At 43.9% G+C, this 20,216-nt stretch overlaps 1 long non-coding RNA gene across 10 annotated transcripts in view; it reads left to right on the forward strand.

The window, feature by feature from the left end:
* LOC307181137 overlaps window positions 1–20,216 on the forward strand; it is a 3,028,377-nt gene that overhangs the window by 2,194,607 nt on the left and 813,554 nt on the right. The window contains exon 13 of one of the 10 annotated variants that reach the window (XR_013825956.1): window positions 7,806–7,869. The exons of 8 other annotated variants lie outside the window; for them this stretch is intronic. This is a non-coding gene — a long non-coding RNA (uncharacterized lncRNA). Of the gene's footprint in view, window positions 1–1,488; window positions 1,559–7,805; window positions 7,870–20,216 lie in introns of those variants that run through there. One more of the 10 variants, XR_013825957.1, reaches the window with a different exon arrangement.

Genomic DNA, 20,216 nt, shown 5'->3' on the forward strand with positions numbered 1-20,216 from the left:
ACAACTTCTTTATCCATTTTTCACTTTCTGCGATGTTGAACTTGTACTGTAAACGAAGTTCTTGTAAACAGAGTCATCCCAAACTTTGGGGTGGCTGTGTCTTTTTGATTTTAATTTCCCTAAGCTATAGGACCATAAGTGGCAGTGCCCTAGGCTCTGTTGCTTTGTTTTTTAGATGTTTAAGGAAACACCATACACTTCTCCCGAGTGTCTTTTGGCAATTTACATCGCGCCCATCAGCATAACAAGGCTCCCAGTTCTCCATGGCTTGTCCTGCCTTTCTGGATTTTACCCTTTTTTCAGATGGCCCTTTTGACCGGGGGGAAGTGAGACTTCATTGTAGTGCAGATTTCCTTTGCAAGCTTGCTTGGTTGGCCAAAAAGGGCGTATGCGTTTTTTCCTGAATATATTCAGGAAAAAACGCATACGCCCTTTTTGGCCAAGTGCATCATTGTGGACGTTCTGCCTCTTTTCCTATGCTTTCAATGCAATTCCAGTCTACCTCCTGAAATCGGTTTCCTGCAATTCTGCACCGCTTTCAAGTCCTCTCGGCAGCCTTACTTCAGTCTATTTTTGGACGATAGCTGTCATTTATAACTCTGCAGGTTTGTGAATTACAGTGCCCCTGAGCTCCTTTCTTCAACTCGCTTTCTTTTGAGCTGGCCGCAACACCGCAGGATGGCTTCAGGCCCTAATCTGGTTCCGGTACGGCATGCTGAGCCTTTGGTTATTTCCTCTTCCTGGTGGGAAATGAGAGTTAAATTTGCCCGTCCAGACACCTCCAGCTAGTCTCTCATTGGTTCTCGCTATTCCTGTTCATCTTCCGCAGAAATTGCAAACTGTGCCAAACAGGAGGTTAAAGGCGCTGACTCTCCAAGTGGGGAGAGTGTTAGTAAAGCGTCTGGTATGTTGCACCCGAGTACCAGGGTACGAAAACTGAGACATATTTGAACACGTCTCCCGTTCACATGGTTGATCATACTCTAGGTTCCACATGCATGTTTTAGCTGAAGGAAGAATACCTAAAACCTGGGTAGTTGAAACCCGTGGAATGGGTACCATGCAATATGACTTCAAAGGGTCTTCATTTGCTCACGAACCTCTCCAATCCTATCACTGCTGCGTTTATGCCCCTGTACACATGCTTGATTCTCTTTCGGAGACATAGCAATCCATAGGTTTTAAGATACTTACTAGTCAGGTACATTCTTAGGCGTTTAATATGCGGTGTTGAGTCCATTTCGTTGAGCAAGGAGTAGCTCTTGTCTATTCCATATTTGGCTTAAGGAACTTTATCTGTGCTCATTTCAATCTCTGGTTTTATGCAGCACCCCAACTCACCTTTCCCCTTAAGCAAGCATAAGTTGGTTTTCTAAATTTGAGACCCTGTTCTGTTCTGTAATTCAGTTCCTGTGTAGCCAAGTTTACATTCCGTGTATTACTGATATCTTATGATGTTTCTTTTTCTGTGTGACTTATTTCAGTTAGAATCATCATACCTGAATCCACTCATTGTGCTGCTAAGGGCCTGATGACACAGATTTCATTGCTGAGTGATACTGCATTGTATGTAAGTACCACAAGTTCTTTATCCATTTTTCACTTTCTGTGATATTGAACTTGTATGGTAAACGAGGTTCTTGTAAACAGAGGCGTCCCAAACTTTGGGGTGGCTGTGTCTTTTTGATTTTAATTTCCCTAAGCTAGAGGACCATAAGTGGAAGTGCCCTAGACTCTGTTGCTTTGTTTTTTAGATGTTTCAGGAAACACCATACACTTCTCCCGAGTGTCTGTTGGCAATTTACATCCCGCCCATCAGCATAACAAGGCTCCCAGTTCTCCATGGCCTGTCCTGCCTTTCTGGATTTTACACTTTTTTCAGATGGCCCTTTTGACCGGGGGGAAGTGAGACTTCATTGTAGTGCAGATTTCCTTTGCAAGTTTGCTTGGTTGGCCAAAAAGGGCGTATGAGTTTTTTCCTGAATATATTCAGGAAAAAACGCATACGCCCTTTTTGGCCAAGTGCATCATTGTGGACGTTCTGCCTCTTTTCCTATGCTTTCAATGCAATTCCAGTCTACCTCCTGAAATCGGTTTCCTGCAATTCTGCCCCGCTTTCAAGTCCTCTTGGCAGCCTTACTTCAGTCTATTTTTGGACGATAGCTGTCATTTATAACTCTGCAGGTTTGTGAATTACAGTGCCCCTGAGCTCCTTTCTTCAACTCGCTTTCTTGTGACCTGGCCGCAACACCGCAGGATGTCTTCAGGCCCTAATCTGGTTCCGGCACGGCACGCTGAGCCTTTGGTTAATTCCTCTTCCTGGTGGGAAATGAGAGTTAAATTTGCCCATCCAGACACCTCCAGCTAGTCTCTCATTGGTTCTCGCTATTCCTGTTCATCTTCCACAGAAATTGCAAACTAGGCCAAACAGGAGGTTAAAGGGACTGACTCTCCAAGTGGGGAGAGTGTTAGTAAAGCGTCTGGAATGTTGCACCAGAGTACCAGGGTACGAAAACTGAGACATATTTGAACACGTCTCCCGATCACATGGTTGATCATACTCTAGGTTCCACATGCATGTTTTAGCTGAAGGAAGAATACCTTAAACCTGGGTAGTTGAAACCCGTGGAATGGGTACCATGCAATATGACTTCAAAGGGTCTTCATTTGCTCACGAACCTCTCCAATCCTATCACTGCTGCGTTTATGCCCCTGTACACATGCTTGATTCTCTTTCGGAGACATAGCAATCCATAGGTTTTAAGATACTTACTAGTCAGGTACATTCTTAGGCGTTTAATATGCGGTGTTGAGTCCATTTCGTTGAGCAAGGAGTAGCTCTTGTCTATTCCATATTTGGCTTAAGGAACTTTATCTGTGCTCATTTCAATCTCTGGTTTTATGCAGCACCCCAACTCACCTTTCCCCTTAAGCAAGCATAAGTTGGTTTTCTAAATTTGAGACCCTGTTCTGTTCTGTAATTCAGTTCCTGTGTAGCCAAGTTTACATTCCGTGTATTACTGATATCTTATGATGTTTCTTTTTCTGTGTGACTTATTTCAGTTAGAATCATCATACCTGAATCCACTCATTGTGCTGCTAAGGGCCTGATGACATAGATTTCATTGCTGAGTGATATTGCTTTGTAAGTAAATACCACAACTTCTTTATCCATTTTTCACTTTCTGCGATGTTGAACTTGTACTGTAAACGAAGTTCTTGTAAACAGAGTCATCCCAAACTTTGGGGTGGCTGTGTCTTTTTGATTTTAATTTCCCTAAGCTATAGGACCATAAGTGGCAGTGCCCTAGGCTCTGTTGCTTTGTTTTTTAGATGTTTAAGGAAACACCATACACTTCTCCCGAGTGTCTGTTGGCAATTTACATCGCGCCCATCAGCATAACAAGGCTCCCAGTTCTCCATGGCTTGTCCTGCCTTTCTGGATTTTACCCTTTTTTCAGATGGCCCTTTTGACCGGGGGGAAGTGAGACTTCATTGTAGTGCAGATTTCCTTTGCAAGCTTGCTTGGTTGGCCAAAAAGGGCGTATGCGTTTTTTCCTGAATATATTCAGGAAAAAACGCATACGCCCTTTTTGGCCAAGTGCATCATTGTGGACGTTCTGCCTCTTTTCCTATGCTTTCAATGCAATTCCAGTCTACCTCCTGAAATCGGTTTCCTGCAATTCTGCCCCGCTTTCAAGTCCTCTCGGCAGCCTTACTTCAGTCTATTTTTGGACGATAGCTGTCATTTATAACTCTGCAGGTTTGTGAATTACAGTGCCCCTGAGCTCCTTTCTTCAACTCGCTTTCTTTTGAGCTGGCCGCAACACCGCAGGATGGCTTCAGGCCCTAATCTGGTTCCGGTACGGCATGCTGAGCCTTTGGTTATTTCCTCTTCCTGGTGGGAAATGAGAGTTAAATTTGCCCGTCCAGACACCTCCAGCTAGTCTCTCATTGGTTCTCGCTATTCCTGTTCATCTTCCGCAGAAATTGCAAACTGGGCCAAACAGGAGGTTAAAGGGACTGACTCTCCAAGTCGGGAGAGTGTTAGTAAAGCGTCTGGAATGTTGCACCCGAGTACCAGGGTACGAAAACTGAGACATATTTGAACACGTCTCCCGTTCACATGGTTGATCATACTCTAGGTTCCACATGCATGTTTTAGCTGAAGGAAGAATACCTAAAACCTGGGTAGTTGAAACCCGTGGAATGGGTACCATGCAATATGACTTCAAAGGGTCTTCATTTGCTCACGAACCTCTCCAATCCTATCACTGCTGCGTTTATGCCCCTGTACACATGCTTGATTCTCTTTCGGAGACATAGCAATCCATAGGTTTTAAGATACTTACTAGTCAGGTACATTCTTAGGCGTTTAATATGCGGTGTTGAGTCCATTTCGTTGAGCAAGGAGTAGCTCTTGTCTATTCCATATTTGGCTTAAGGAACTTTATCTGTGCTCATTTCAATCTCTGGTTTTATGAAGCACCCCAACTCACCTTTCCCCTTAAGCAAGCATAAGTTGGTTTTCTAAATTTGAGACCCTGTTCTGTTCTGTAATTCAGTTCCTGTGTAGCCAAGTTTACATTCCGTGTATTACTGATATCTTATGATGTTTCTTTTTCTGTGTGACTTATTTCAGTTAGAATCATCATACCTGAATCCACTCATTGTGCTGCTAAGGGCCTGATGACACAGATTTCATTGCTGAGTGATATTGCTTTGTAAGTAAATACCACAACTTCTTTATCCATTTTTCACTTTCTGCGATGTTGAACTTGTACTGTAAACGAGGTTCCTGTAAACAGAGCCGTTCCAAACTTTGGGGTGGCTGTGTCTTTTTGATTTTAATTTCCCTAAGCTATAGGACCATAAGTGGAAGTGCCCTAGGTTCTGTTGCTGTGTTTTTTAGTTGTTTCAGGAAACACCATACACTTCTCCCAAGTGGTTCTTGGCAATTTACATCCCGCCCATCAGCATAACAAGGCTCCCAGTTCTCCATGGCCTGTCCTGCCTTTCTGGATTTTACACTTTTTTCAGATGGCCCTTTTGACCGGGGGGAAGTGAGACTTCATTGTAGTGCAGATTTCCTTTGCAAGCTTGCTTGGTTGGCCAAAAAGGGCGTATGCGTTTTTTCCTGAATATATTCAGGAAAAAACGCATACGCCCTTTTTGGCCAAGTGCATCATTGTGGACGTTCTGCCTCTTTTCCTATGCTTTCAATGCAATTCCAGTCTACCTCCTGAAATCGGTTTCCTGCAATTCTGCCCCGCTTTCAAGTCCTCTTGGCAGCCTAACTTCAGTCTATTTTTGGACGATAGCTGTCATTTATAACTCTGCAGGTTTGTGAATTACAGTGCCCCTGAGCTCCTTTCTTCAACTCGCTTTCTTGTGACCTGGCCGCAACACCGCAGGATGGCTTCAGGCCCTAATCTGGTTCCGGCCCGGCACGCTGAGCCTTTGGTTAATTCCTCTTCCTGGTGGGAAATGAGAGTTAAATTTGCCCGTCCAGACACCTCCAGCTAGCCTCTCATTGGTTCTCGCTATTCCTGTTCATCTTCCACAGAAATTGCAAACTGGGCCAAACAGGAGGTTAAAGGGACTGACTCTCCAAGTCGGGAGAGTGTTAGTAAAGCGTCTGGAATGTTGCACCCGAGTACCAGGGGAGGAAAACTGAGACATATTTGAACACGTCTCCCGTTCACATGGTTGATCATACTCTGGGTTCCACATGCATGTTTTAGCTGAAGAAAGAATACCTTAAACCTGGAGAGTTGAGACCCGTGGAATGGGTACCATGCAATATGACTTCAAAGGGTCTTCATTTGCTCACCGAACCTCTCCAATCCTATCACTGCTGCGTTTATGCCCCTGTACACACGCTTGATTCTCTTTTGGAGACATAGCAATCCATAGGTTTTAAGATACTTACTAGTCAGGTACATTCTTAGGCGTTTAATATGGGGTTTTGAGTCCATTTCGTTGAGCAAGGAGTAGCTCTTGTCTATTCCATATTTGGCTTAAGGAACTTTATCTGTGCTCATTTCAATCTCTGGTTTTATGCAGCACCCCAACTCACCTTTCCCCTTAAGCAAGCATAAGTTGGTTTTCTAAATTTGAGACCCTGTTCTGTTTTGGAATGCAGTTCCTGTGTAGCCAAGTTTACATTCCGTGTATTAGTGATATCTTATGATGTTTCTTTTTCTGTGTGACTTATTTCAGTTAGAATCATCATACCTGAATCCACTCATTGTGCTGCTAAGGGCCTGATGACACAGATTTCATTGCTGAGTGATATTGCTTTGTAAGTAAATACCACAACTTCTTTATCCATTTTTCACTTTCTGCGATGTTGAACTTGTACTGTAAACGAGGTTCTTGTAAACAGAGCCGTTCCAAACTTTGGGGTGGCTGTTTCTTTTTCATTTTAATTTCCGTAATCTATAGGACCATAAGTGGAAGTGCCCTAGGTTCTGTTGCTGTGTTTTTTAGTTGTTTCAGGAAACACCATACACTTCTCCCAAGTGGTTGTTGGCAATTTACATCATGCCCATCAGCATAACAAGGCTCCCAGTTCTCCATGGCCTGTCCTGCCTTTCTGGATTTTACACTTTTTTCAGATGGCCCTTTTGACCGGGGGGAAGTGAGACTTCATTGTAGTGCAGATTTCCTTTGCAAGTTTGCTTGGTTGGCCAAAAAGGGCGTATGAGTTTTTTCCTGAATATATTCAGGAAAAAACGCATACGCCCTTTTTGGCCAAGTGCATCATTGTGGACGTTCTGCCTCTTTTCCTATGCTTTCAATGCAATTCCAGTCTACCTCCTGAAATCGGTTTCCTGCAATTCTGCCCCGCTTTCAAGTCCTCTTGGCAGCCTTACTTCAGTCTATTTTTGGACGATAGCTGTCATTTATAACTCTGCAGGTTTGTGAATTACAGTGCCCCTGAGCTCCTTTCTTCAACTCGCTTTCTTGTGACCTGGCCGCAACACCGCAGGATGTCTTCAGGCCCTAATCTGGTTCCGGCACGGCACGCTGAGCCTTTGGTTAATTCCTCTTCCTGGTGGGAAATGAGAGTTAAATTTGCCCATCCAGACACCTCCAGCTAGTCTCTCATTGGTTCTCGCTATTCCTGTTCATCTTCCACAGAAATTGCAAACTAGGCCAAACAGGAGGTTAAAGGGACTGACTCTCCAAGTGGGGAGAGTGTTAGTAAAGCGTCTGGAATGTTGCACCAGAGTACCAGGGTACGAAAACTGAGATATATTTGAACACGTCTCCCGATCACATGGTTGATCATACTCTAGGTTCCACATGCATGTTTTAGCTGAAGGAAGAATACCTTAAACCTGGGTAGTTGAAACCCGTGGAATGGGTACCATGCAATATGACTTCAAAGGGTCTTCATTTGCTCACGAACCTCTCCAATCCTATCACTGCTGCGTTTATGCCCCTGTACACATGCTTGATTCTCTTTCGGAGACATAGCAATCCATAGGTTTTAAGATACTTACTAGTCAGGTACATTCTTAGGCGTTTAATATGCGGTGTTGAGTCCATTTCGTTGAGCAAGGAGTAGCTCTTGTCTATTCCATATTTGGCTTAAGGAACTTTATCTGTGCTCATTTCAATCTCTGGTTTTATGCAGCACCCCAACTCACCTTTCCCCTTAAGCAAGCATAAGTTGGTTTTCTAAATTTGAGACCCTGTTCTGTTCTGTAATTCAGTTCCTGTGTAGCCAAGTTTACATTCCGTGTATTACTGATATCTTATGATGTTTCTTTTTCTGTGTGACTTATTTCAGTTAGAATCATCATACCTGAATACACTCATTGTGCTGCTAAGGGCCTGATGACACAGATTTCATTGCTGAGTGATATTGCTTTGTAAGTAAATACCACAACTTCTTTATCCATTTTTCACTTTCTGCGATGTTGAACTTGTACTGTAAACGAGGTTCTTGTAAACAGAGCCGTTCCAAACTTTGGGGTGGCTGTTTCTTTTTCATTTTAATTTCCGTAATCTATAGGACCATAAGTGGAAGTGCCCTAGGTTCTGTTGCTGTGTTTTTTAGTTGTTTCAGGAAACACCATACACTTCTCCCAAGTGGTTCTTGGCAATTTACATCCCGCCCATCAGCATAACAAGGCTCCCAGTTCTCCATGGCCTGTCCTGCCTTTCTGGATTTTACCCTTTTTTCAGATGGCCCTTTTGACCGGGGGGAAGTGAGACTTCATTGTAGTGCAGATTTCCTTTGCAAGCTTGCTTGGTTGGCCAAAAAGGGCGTATGCGTTTTTTCCTGAATATATTCAGGAAAAAACGCATACGCCCTTTTTGGCCAAGTGCATCATTGTGGACGTTCTGCCTCTTTTCCTATGCTTTCAATGCAATTCCAGTCTACCTCCTGAAATCGGTTTCCTGCAATTCTGCCCCGCTTTCAAGTCCTCTTGGCAGCCTTACTTCAGTCTATTTTTGGACGATAGCTCTCATTTATAAGTCTGCAGGTTTGTGAATTACAGTGCCCCTGAGCTCGTTTCTTCAACTCGCTTTCTTGTGACCTGGCCGCAACACCGCAGGATGGCTTCAGGCCCTAATCTGGTTCCGGCACGGCACGCTGAGTCTTTGGTTATTTCCTCTTCCTGGTGGGAAATGAGAGTTAAATTTGCCCAACCAGACACCTCCAGCTATTCTTTCATTGGTTCTCACTATTCCTGTTCATCTTCCACAGAAATTGCAAACTGGGCCAAACAGGAGGTTAAAGGGACTGACTCTCCAAGTCGGGAGAGTGTTAGTAAAGCGTCTGGAATGTTGCACCCGAGTACCAGGGGAGGAAAACTGAGACATATTTGAACACGTCTCCCGTTCACATGGTTGATCATACTCTGGGTTCCACATGCATGTTTTAGCTGAAGAAAGAATACCTTAAACCTGGAGAGTTGAGACCCGTGGAATGGGTACCATGCAATATGACTTCAAAGGGTCTTCATTTGCTCACCGAACCTCTCCAATCCTATCACTGCTGCGTTTATGCCCCTGTACACACGCTTGATTCTCTTTTGGAGACATAGCAATCCATAGGTTTTAAGATACTTACTAGTCAGGTACATTCTTAGGCGTTTAATATGGGGTTTTGAGTCCATTTCGTTGAGCAAGGAGTAGCTCTTGTCTATTCCATATTTGGCTTAAGGAACTTTATCTGTGCTCATTTCAATCTCTGGTTTTATGCAGCACCCCAACTCACCTTTCCCCTTAAGCAAGCATAAGTTGGTTTTCTAAATTTGAGACCCTGTTCTGTTTTGGAATGCAGTTCCTGTGTAGCCAAGTTTACATTCCGTGTATTAGTGATATCTTATGATGTTTCTTTTTCTGTGTGACTTATTTCAGTTAGAATCATCATACCTGAATCCACTCATTGTGCTGCTAAGGGCCTGATGACACAGATTTCATTGCTGAGTGATATTGCTTTGTAAGTAAATACCACAACTTCTTTATCCATTTTTCACTTTCTGCGATGTTGAACTTGTACTGTAAACGAGGTTCTTGTAAACAGAGCCGTTCCAAACTTTGGGGTGGCTGTTTCTTTTTCATTTTAATTTCCGTAATCTATAGGACCATAAGTGGAAGTGCCCTAGGTTCTGTTGCTGTGTTTTTTAGTTGTTTCAGGAAACACCATACACTTCTCCCAAGTGGTTCTTGGCAATTTACATCCCGCCCATCAGCATAACAAGGCTCCCAGTTCTCCATGGCCTGTCCTGCCTTTCTGGATTTTACACTTTTTTCAGATGGCCCTTTTGACCGGGGGGAATGAGACTTCATTGTAGTGCAGATTTCCTTTGCAAGCTTCCTTGGTTGGCCAAAAAGGGCGTATGCGTTTTTTCCTGAATATATTCAGGAAAAAATGCATACGCCCTTTTTGGCCAAGTGCATCATTGTGGACGTTCTGCCTCTTTTCCTATGCTTTCAATGCAATTCCAGTCTACCTCCTGAAATCGGTTTCCTGCAATTCTGCCCCGCTTTCAAGTCTTCTTGGCAGCCTTACTTCAGTCTATTTTTGGAAGATAGCTGTCATTTGTAACTCTGCAGGTTTGTGAATTACAGTGCCCCTGAGCTCCTTTCTTCAACTCGCTTTCTTGTGACCTGGCCGCAACACCACAGGATGGCTTCAGGCCCTAATCTGGTTCCGGCACGGCACGCTGAGCCTTTGGTTATTTCCTCTTCCTGGTGGGAAATGAGAGTTAAATTTGCCCGTCCAGACACCTCCAGCTAGTCTCTCATTGGTTCTCGCTATTCCTGTTCAGCTTCCGCAGAAATTGCAAACTGTGCCAAACAGGAGGTTAAAGGCGCTGACTCTCCAAGTGGGGAGAGTGTTAGTAAAGCGTCTGGAATGTTGCACGCGAGTACCAGTGGAGGAAAGCTGATCCATATTGGAACACGTCTCCCGTTCACATGGTTGATCATACTTGGGTTCCACATGCATGTTTTAGCTGAAGGAAGAATACCTTAAACCTGGAGAGTTAAGACCCGTGGAATGGGTACCATGCAATATGACTTCAAAGGGTCTTCATTTGCTCACCGAACCTCTCCAATCCTATCACTGCTGCGTTTATGCCCCTGTACACATGCTTGATTCTCTTTCGGAGACATAGCAATCCATAGGTTTTAAGACACTTACTAGTCAGGTACATTCTTAGGCGTTTAATATGCGGTGTTGAGTCCATTTCGTTGAGCAAGGAGTAGCTCTTGTCTATTCCATATTTGACTTAAGGAACTTTATCTGTGCTCATTTCAATCTCTGGTTTTATGCAGCACCCCAACTCACCTTTACCCTTAAGCAAGCATAAGTTGGTTTTCTAAATTTGAGACCCTGTTCTGTTCTGTAATTCAGTTCCTGTGTAGCCAAGTTTACATTCCGTGTATTACTGATATCTTATGATGTTTCTTTTTCTGTGTGACTTATTTCAGTTAGAATCATCATACCTGAATCCACTCATTGTGCTGCTAAGGGCCTGATGACACAGATTTCATTGCTGAGTGATATTGCTTTGTAAGTAAATACCACAACTTCTTTATCCATTTTTCACTTTCTGCGATGTTGAACTTGTACTGTAAACGAGGTTCTTGTAAACAGAGCCGTTCCAAACTTTGGGGTGGCTGTGTCTTTTTGATTTTAAATTCCCTAAGCTATAGGACCATAAGTGGAAGTGCCCTAGGTTCTGTTGCTTTGTTTTTTAGATGTTTCAGGAAACACCATACACTTCTCCCCAGTGTCTGTTGGCAATTTACATCCCGCCCATCAGCATAACAAGGCTCCCAGTTCTCCATGGCCTGTCCTGCCTTTCTGGATTTTACACTTTTTTCAGATGGCCCTTTTGACCAGGGGGAAGTGAGACTTCATTGTAGTGCAGATTTCCTTTGCAAGCTTGCTTGGTTGGCCAAAAAGGGCGTATGCGTTTTTTCCTGAATATATTCAGGAAAAAACGCATACGCCCTTTTTGGCCAAGTGCATCATTGTGGACGTTCTGCCTCTTTTCCTATGCTTTCAATGCAATTCCAGTCTACCTCCTGAAATCGGTTTCCTGCAATTCTGCCCCGCTTTCAAGTCCTCTTGGCAGCCTTACTTCAGTCTATTTTTGGACGATAGCTGTCATTTATAACTCTGCAGGTTTGTGAATTACAGTGCCCCTGAGCTCCTTTCTTCAACTCGCTTTCTTGTGACCTGGCCGCAACACCGCAGGATGGCTTCAGGCCCTAATCTGGTTCCAGCCCGGCATGCTGAGCCTTTGGTTAATTCCTCTTCCTGGTGGGAAATGAGAGTTAAATTTGCCCGTCCAGACACCTGCAGCTAGCCTCTCATTGGTTCTCGCTATTCCTGTTCAGCTTCCGCAGAAATTGCAAACTGGGCCAAACAGGAGGTTAAAGGGACTGACTCTCCAAGTCGGGAGAGTGTTAGAAAAGCGTCTGGAATTTTGCACCCGAGTACCAGGGGAGGAAAACTGAGACATATTTGAACACGTCTCCCGATCACATGGTTGATCATACTCTAGGTTCCACATGCATGTTTTAGCTGAAGGAAGAATACCTTAAACCTGGGTAGTTGAAACCCGTGGAATGGGTACCATGCAATATGACTTCAAAGGGTCTTCATTTGCTCACCGAACCTCTCCAATCCTATCACTGCTGCGTTTATGCCCCTGTACACATGCTTGATTCTCTTTCGGAGACATAGCAATCCCTAGGTTTTAAGATACTTACTAGTCAGGTACATTCTTAGGAGTTTAATATGGGGTGTTGAGTCCATTTCGTTGAGCAAGGAGTAGCTCTTGTCTATTCCATATTTGGCTTAAGGAACTTTATCTGTGCTCATTTCAATCTCTGGTTTTATGCACCACCCCAACTCACCTTTACCCTTAAGCAAGCATAAGTTGGTTTTCTAAATTTGAGACCCTGTTCTGTTCTGTAATTCAGTTCCTGTGTAGCCAAGTTTACATTCCGTGTATTACTGATATCTTATGATGTTTCTTTTTCTGTGTCACTTATTTCAGTTAGAATCATCATACCTGAATCCACTCATTGTGCTGCTAAGGGCCTGATGACACAGATTTCATTGCTGAGTGATATTGCTTTGTAAGTAAATACCACAACTTCTTTATCCATTTTTCACTTTCTGCGATGTTGAACTTGTACTGTAAACGAGGTTCTTGTAAACAGAGCCGTTCCAAACTTTGGGGTGGCTGTGTCTTTTTGATTTTAAATTCCCTAAGCTATAGGACCATAAGTGGAAGTGCCCTAGGTTCTGTTGCTTTGTTTTTTAGATGTTTCAGGAAACACCATACACTTCTCCCCAGTGTCTGTTGGCAATTTACATCCCGCCCATCAGCATAACAAGGCTCCCAGTTCTCCATGGCCTGTCCTGCCTTTCTGGATTTTACACTTTTTTCAGATGGCCCTTTTGACCGGGGGGAAGTGAGACTTCATTGTAGTGCAGATTTCCTTTGCAAGCTTGCTTGGTTGGCCAAAAAGGGCGTATGCGTTTTTTCCTGAATATATTCAGGAAAAAACGCATACGCCCTTTTTGGCCAAGTGCATCATTGTGGACGTTCTGCCTCTTTTCCTATGCTTTCAATGCAATTCCAGTCTACCTCCTGAAATCGGTTTCCTGCAATTCTGCCCCGCTTTCAAGTCCTCTTGGCAGCCTTACTTCAGTCTATTTTTGGACGATAGCTGTCATTTATAACTCTGCAGGTTTGTGAATTACAGTGCCCCTGAGCTCCTTTCTTCAACTCGCTTTCTTGTGACCTGGCCGCAACACCGCAGGATGGCTTCAGGCCCTAATCTGGTTCCAGCCCGGCATGCTGAGCCTTTGGTTAATTCCTCTTCCTGGTGGGAAATGAGAGTTAAATTTGCCCGTCCAGACACCTGCAGCTAGCCTCTCATTGGTTCTCGCTATTCCTGTTCAGCTTCCGCAGAAATTGCAAACTGGGCCAAACAGGAGGTTAAAGGGACTGACTCTCCAAGTCGGGAGAGTGTTAGTAAAGCGTCTGGAATGTTGCACCCGAGTACCAGGGGAGGAAAACTGAGACATATTTGAACACGTCTCCCGATCACATGGTTGATCATACTCTAGGTTCCACATGCATGTTTTAGCTGAAGGAAGAATACCTTAAACCTGGGTAGTTGAAACCCGTGGAATGGGTACCATGCAATATGACTTCAAAGGGTCTTCATTTGCTCACCGAACCTCTCCAATCCTATCACTGCTGCGTTTATGCCCCTGTACACATGCTTGATTCTCTTTCGGAGACATAGCAATCCCTAGGTTTTAAGATACTTACTAGTCAGGTACATTCTTAGGAGTTTAATATGGGGTGTTGAGTCCATTTCGTTGAGCAAGGAGTAGCTCTTGTCTATTCCATATTTGGCTTAAGGAACTTTATCTGTGCTCATTTCAATCTCTGGTTTTATGCACCACCCCAACTCACCTTTACCCTTAAGCAAGCATAAGTTGGTTTTCTAAATTTGAGACCCTGTTTTGTTTTGGAATGCAGTTCCTGTGTAGCCAAGTTTACATTCCGTGTATTAGTGATATCTTATGATGTTTCTTTTTCTGTGTGACTTATTTCAGTTAGAATCATCGTACCTGAATCCACTCATTATGCTGCTACGGGCCTGATGACATAGATTTCATTGCTGAGTGATACTGCATTGTACGTAAGTACCACAAGTTCTTTATCCATTTTTCACTTTCTGTGATATTGAACTTGTACGGTAAACGAGGTTCTTTTAAACGGAGGCGTCCCAAACTTTGGGGTGGCTGTGTCTTTTTGATTTTAATTTCCCTAAGCTATAGGACCATAAGTGGAAGTGCCCTAGGTTCTGTTGCTTTGTTTTTTAGATGTTTCAGGAAACACCATACACTTCTCCTGAGTGTCTGTTGGCAATTTACATCCCGCCCATCAGCATAACAAGGCTCCCAGTTCTCCATGGCCTGTCCTGCCTTTCTGGATTTTACACTTTTTTCAGATGGCCCTTTTGACCGGGGGGAAGTGAGACTTCATTGTAGTGCAGATTTCCTTTGCAAGTTTGCTTGGTTGGCCAAAAAGGGCGTATGCGTTTTTTCCTGAATATATTCAGGAAAAAACGCATACGCCCTTTTTGGCCAAGTGCATCATTGTGGACGTTCTGCCTCTTTTCCTATGCTTTCAATGCAATTCCAGTCTACCTCCTGAAATCAGTTTCCTGCAATTCTGCCCCGCTTTCAAGTCCTCTTGGCAGCCTTACTTCAGTCTATTTTTGGACGATAGCTGTCATTTATAACTCTGCAGGTTTGTGAATTACAGTGCCCCTGAGCTCCTTTTTTCAACTTGCTTTCTTGTGACCTGGCCGCAACACCGCAGGATGGCTTCAGGCCCTAATCTGGTTCCGGCACGGCACGCTGAGCCTCTGGTTATTTCCTCTTCCTGGTGGGAAATGAGACTTAAATTTGCCCGTGCAGACACCTCCAGCTAGTCTCTCATTGGTTCTCGCTATTCCTGTTCATCTTCCGCAGAAATTGCAAACTGGGCCAAACAGGAGGTTAAAGGGACTGACTCTCCAAGTGGGGAGAGTGTTAGTAAAGCGTCTGGAATGTTGCACCCGAGTACCAGGGGAGGAAAACTGAGCCATATTTGAACACGTCTCCCGATCACATGGTTGATCATACTCTGGGTTCCACATGCATGTTTTAGCTGAAGGAAGAATACCTAAAACCTGGGTAGTTGAAACCCGTGGAATGGGTACCATGCAATATGACTTCAAAGGGTCTTCATTTGCTCACCGAACCTCTCCAATCCTATCACTGCTGCATTTATGCCCCTGTACACATGCTTGATTCTCTTTCGGAGACATAGCAATCCCTAGATTTTAAGATACTTACTAGTCAGGTACATTCTTAGGCGTTTAATATGCGGTGTTGAGTCCATTTCTTTGAGCAAGGAGTAGCTCTTGTCTATTCCATATTTGGCTTAAGGAACTTTATCTGTGCTCATTTCAATCTCTGGTTTTATGCAGCACCCCAACTCACCTTTACCCTTAAGCAAGCATAGGTTGGTTTTCTAAATTTGAGACCCTGTTCTGTTCTATAATTCAGTTCCTGTGTAGCCAAGTTTACATTCCGTGTATTACTGATATCTTATGATGTTTCTTTTTCTGTGTGACTTATTTCAGTTAGAATCATCATACCTGAATCCACTCATTGTGCTACTAAGGGCCTGATGACACAGATTTCATTGCTGAGTGATATTGCTTTGTAAGTAAATACCACAACTTTTTTATCCATTTTTCACTTTCTGCGATGTTGAACTTGTACTGTAAACGAGGTTCTTGTAAACAGAGGCGTCCCAAACTTTGGGGTGGCTGTGTCTTTTTGATTTTAAATTCCCTAAGCTATAGGACCATAAGTGGCAGTGCCCTAGGCTCTGTTGCTTTGTTTTTTAGATGTTTCAGGAAACACCATACACTTCTCCCAAGTGGCTGTTGGCAATTTACATCCCGCCCATCAGCATAACAAGGCTCCCAGTTCTCCATGGCCTGTCCTGCCTTTCTGGATTTTACACTTTTTTCAGATGGCCCTTTTGACCGGGGGGAAGTGAGACTTCATTGTAGTGCAGATTTCCTTTGCAAGCTTGCTTGGTTGGCCAAAAAGGGCGTATGCGTTTTTTCCTGAATATATTCAGGAAAAAACGCATACGCCCTTTTTGGCCAAGTGCATCATTGTGGACGTTCTGCCTCTTTTCCTATGCTTTCAATGCAATTCCAGTCTACCTCCTGAAATCGGTTTCCTGCAATTCTGCCCCGCTTTCAAGTCCTCTTGGCAGCCTTACTTCAGTCTATTTTTGGACGATAGCTGTCATTTATAACTCTGCAGGTTTGTGAATTACAGTGCCCCTGAGCTCCTTTCTTCAACTCGCTTTCTTGTGACCTGGCCGCAACACCGCAGGATGGCTTCAGGCCCTAATCTGGTTCTGGCCCGGCACGCTGAGCCTTTGGTTAATTCCTCTTCCTGGTGGGAAATGAGAGTTAAATTTGCCCGTCCAGACACCTGCAGCTAGCCTCTCATTGGTTCTCGCTATTCCTGTTCATCTTCCGCAGAAATTGCAAACTGGGCCAAACAGGAGGTTAAAGGGACTGACTCTCCAAGTCGGGAGAGTGTTAGTAAAGCGTCTGGAGTGTTGCACCCGAGTACCAGGGTAGGAAAACTGAGACATATTTGAACACGTCTCCCGTTCACATGGTTGATCATACTCTGGGTTCCACATGCATGTTTTAGCTGAAGGAAGAATACCTTAAAACTGGAGAGTTGAGACCCGTGAAATGGGTACCGTGCAATATGACTTCAAAGGGTCTTCATTTGCTCACCGAACCTCTCCAATCCTATCACTGCTGCATTTATGCCCCTGTACACACGCTTGATTCTCTTTTGGAGACATAGCAATCCATAGGTTTTAAGATACTTACTAGTCAGGTACATTCTTAGGCGTTTAATATGGGGTTTTGAGTCCATTTCGTTGAGCAAGGAGTAGCTCTTGTCTATTCCATATTTGGCTTAAGGAACTTTATCTGTGCTCATTTCAATCTCTGGTTTTATGCAGCACCCCAACTCACCTTTACCCTTCAGCAAGCATAGGTTGGTTTTCTAAATTTGAGACCCTGTTCTGTTCTGTAATTCAGTTCCTGTGTAGCCAAGTTTACATTCCGTGTATTACTGATATCTTATGATGTTTCTTTTTCTGTGTGACTTATTTCAGTTAGAATCATCATACCTGAATCCACTCATTGTGCTACTAAGGGCCTGATGACACAGATTTCATTGCTGAGTGATATTGCTTTGTAAGTAAATACCACAACTTTTTTATCCATTTTTCACTTTCTGCGATGTTGAACTTGTACTGTAAACGAGGTTCTTGTAAACAGAGCCGTTCCAAACTTTGGGGTGGCTGTGTCTTTTTGATTTTAAATTCCCTAAGCTATAGGACCATAAGTGGAAGTGCCCTAGGCTCTGTTGCTTTGTTTTTTAGATGTTTCAGGAAACACCATACACTTCTCCCGAGTGGTTGTTGGCAATTTACATCCCGCCCTTCAGCATAACAAGGCTCCCAGTTCTCCATGGCCTGTCCTGCCTTTCTGGATTTTACACTTTTTTCAGATGACCCTTTTGACCGGGGGGAAGTGAGACTTCATTGTAGTGCAGATTTCCTTTGCAAGTTTGCTTGGTTGGCCAAAAAGGGCGTATGCGTTTTTTCCTGAATATATTCAGGAAAAAACGCATACGCCCTTTTTGGCCAAGTGCATCATTGTGGACGTTCTGCCTCTTTTCCTATGCTTTCAATGCAATTCCAGTCTACCTCCTGAAATCGGTTTCCTGCAATTCTGCCCCGCTTTCAAGTCCTCTTGGCAGCCTTACTTCAGTCTATTTTTGGACGATAGCTGTCATTTATAACTCTGCAGGTTTGTGAATTACAGTGCCCCTGAGCTCCTTTCTTCAACTTGCTTTCTTGTGACCTGGCCGCAACACCGCAGGATGGCTTCAGGCCCTAATCTGGTTCCGGCACGGCACGCTGAGCCTCTGGTTATTTCCTCTTCCTGGTGGGAAATGAGAGTTAAATTTGCCCGTCCAGACACCTCCAGCTAGTCTCTCATTGGTTCTCGCTATTCCTGTTCATCTTCCGCAGAAATTGCAAACTGGGCCAAACAGGAGGTTAAAGGCGCTGACTCTCCAAGTGGGGAGAGTGTTAGTAAAGCGTCTGGAATGTTGCACCCGAGTACCAGGGGAGGAAAACTGAGACATATTTGAACACGTCTCCCGATCACATGGTTGATCATACTCTGGGTTCCACATGCATGTTTTAGCTGAAGGAAGAATACCTAAAACCTGGGTAGTTGAAACCCGTGGAATGGGTACCATGCAATATGACTTCAAAGGGTCTTCATTTGCTCACCGAACCTCTCCAATCCTATCACTGCTGCGTTTATGCCCCTGTACACATGCTTGATTCTCTTTCGGAGACATAGCAATCCCTAGATTTTAAGATACTTACTAGTCAGGTACATTCTTAGGCGTTTAATATGCGGTGTTGAGTCCATTTCTTTGAGCAAGGAGTAGCTCTTGTCTATTCCATATTTGGCTTAAGGAACTTTATCTGTGCTCATTTCAATCTCTGGTTTTATGCAGCACCCCAACTCACCTTTACCCTTAAGCAAGCATAGGTTGGTTTTCTAAATTTGAGACCCTGTTCTGTTCTGTAATTCAGTTCCTGTGTAGCCAAGTTTACATTCCGTGTATTACTGATATCTTATGATGTTTCTTTTTCTGTGTGACTTATTTCAGTTAGAATCATCATACCTGAATCCACTCATTGTGCTGCTAAGGGCCTGATTACACAGATTTCATTGCTGAGTGATATTGCTTTGTAAGTAAATACCACAACTTCTTTATCCATTTTTCACTTTCTGCGATGTTGAACTTGTACTGTAAACGAGGTTCTTGTAAACAGAGCCGTCCCAAACTTTGGGGTGGCTGTGTCTTTTTGATTTTAATTTCCCTAAGCTATAGGACCATAAGTGGAAGTGCCCTAGGCTCTGTTGCTTTGTTTTTTCGATGTTTCAGGAAACACCATACACTTCTCCCGAGTGTCTGTTGGCAATTTACATCCCGCCCATCAGCATAACAAGGCTCCCAGTTCTCCATGGCCTGTCCTGCCTTTCTGGATTTTACACTTTTTTCAGATGGCCCTTTTGACCGGGGGGAAGTGAGACTTCATTGTAGTGCAGATTTCCTTTGCAAGCTTGCTTGGTTGGCCAAAAAGGGCGTATGCGTTTTTTCCTGAATATATTCAGGAAAAAACGCATACGCCCTTTTTGGCCAAGTGCATCATTGTGGACGTTCTGCCTCTTTTCCTATGCTTTCAATGCAATTCCAGTCTACCTCCTGAAATCAGTTTCCTGCAATTCTGCCCCGCTTTCAAGTCCTCTTGGCAGCCTTACTTCAGTCTATTTTTGGACGATAGCTGTCATTTATAACTCTGCAGGTTTGTGAGTTACAGTGCCCCTGAGCTCCTTTCTTCAACTCGTTTTCTTGTGAGCTGGCTGCAACACCGCTGGATGGCTTCAGGCCCTAATCTGGTTCCGGCACGGCATGCTGAGCCTTTGGTTATTTCCTCTTTCTGGTGGGAAATGAGAGTTAAATTTGCCCGTCCAGACACCTCCAGCTAGTCTCTCATTGGTTCTCGCTATTCCTGTTCATCTTCCGCAGAAATTGCAAACGGGGCCAAACAGGAGGTTAAAGGTGCTGACTCTCCAAGTGGGGAGAGTGTTAGTAAAGCGTCTGGAATGTTGCACCCGAGTACCAGGGGAGGAAAACTGAGACATATTTGAACACGTCTCCCGTTCACACGGTTGATCATACTCTGGGTTCCACATGCATGTTTTAGCTGAAGGAAGAATACCTTAAACCTGGAGAGTTGAGACCCGTGTAATGGGTACCATGCAATATGACTTCAAAGGGTCTTCATTTGCTCACCGAACCTCTCCAATCCTATCACTGCTGCGTTTATGCCCCTGTACACACGCTTGATTCTCTTTTGGAGACATAGCAATCCATAGGTTTTAAGATACTTACTAGTCAGGTACATTCTTAGGCGTTTAATATGGGGTGTTGAGTCCATTTCGTTGAGCAAGGAGTAGCT

Source organism: Stenella coeruleoalba (genome assembly GCF_951394435.1).
Source record: "Stenella coeruleoalba genome assembly, contig: scaffold_39, whole genome shotgun sequence".
Lineage (NCBI taxonomy): Eukaryota > Metazoa > Chordata > Mammalia > Artiodactyla > Delphinidae > Stenella > Stenella coeruleoalba.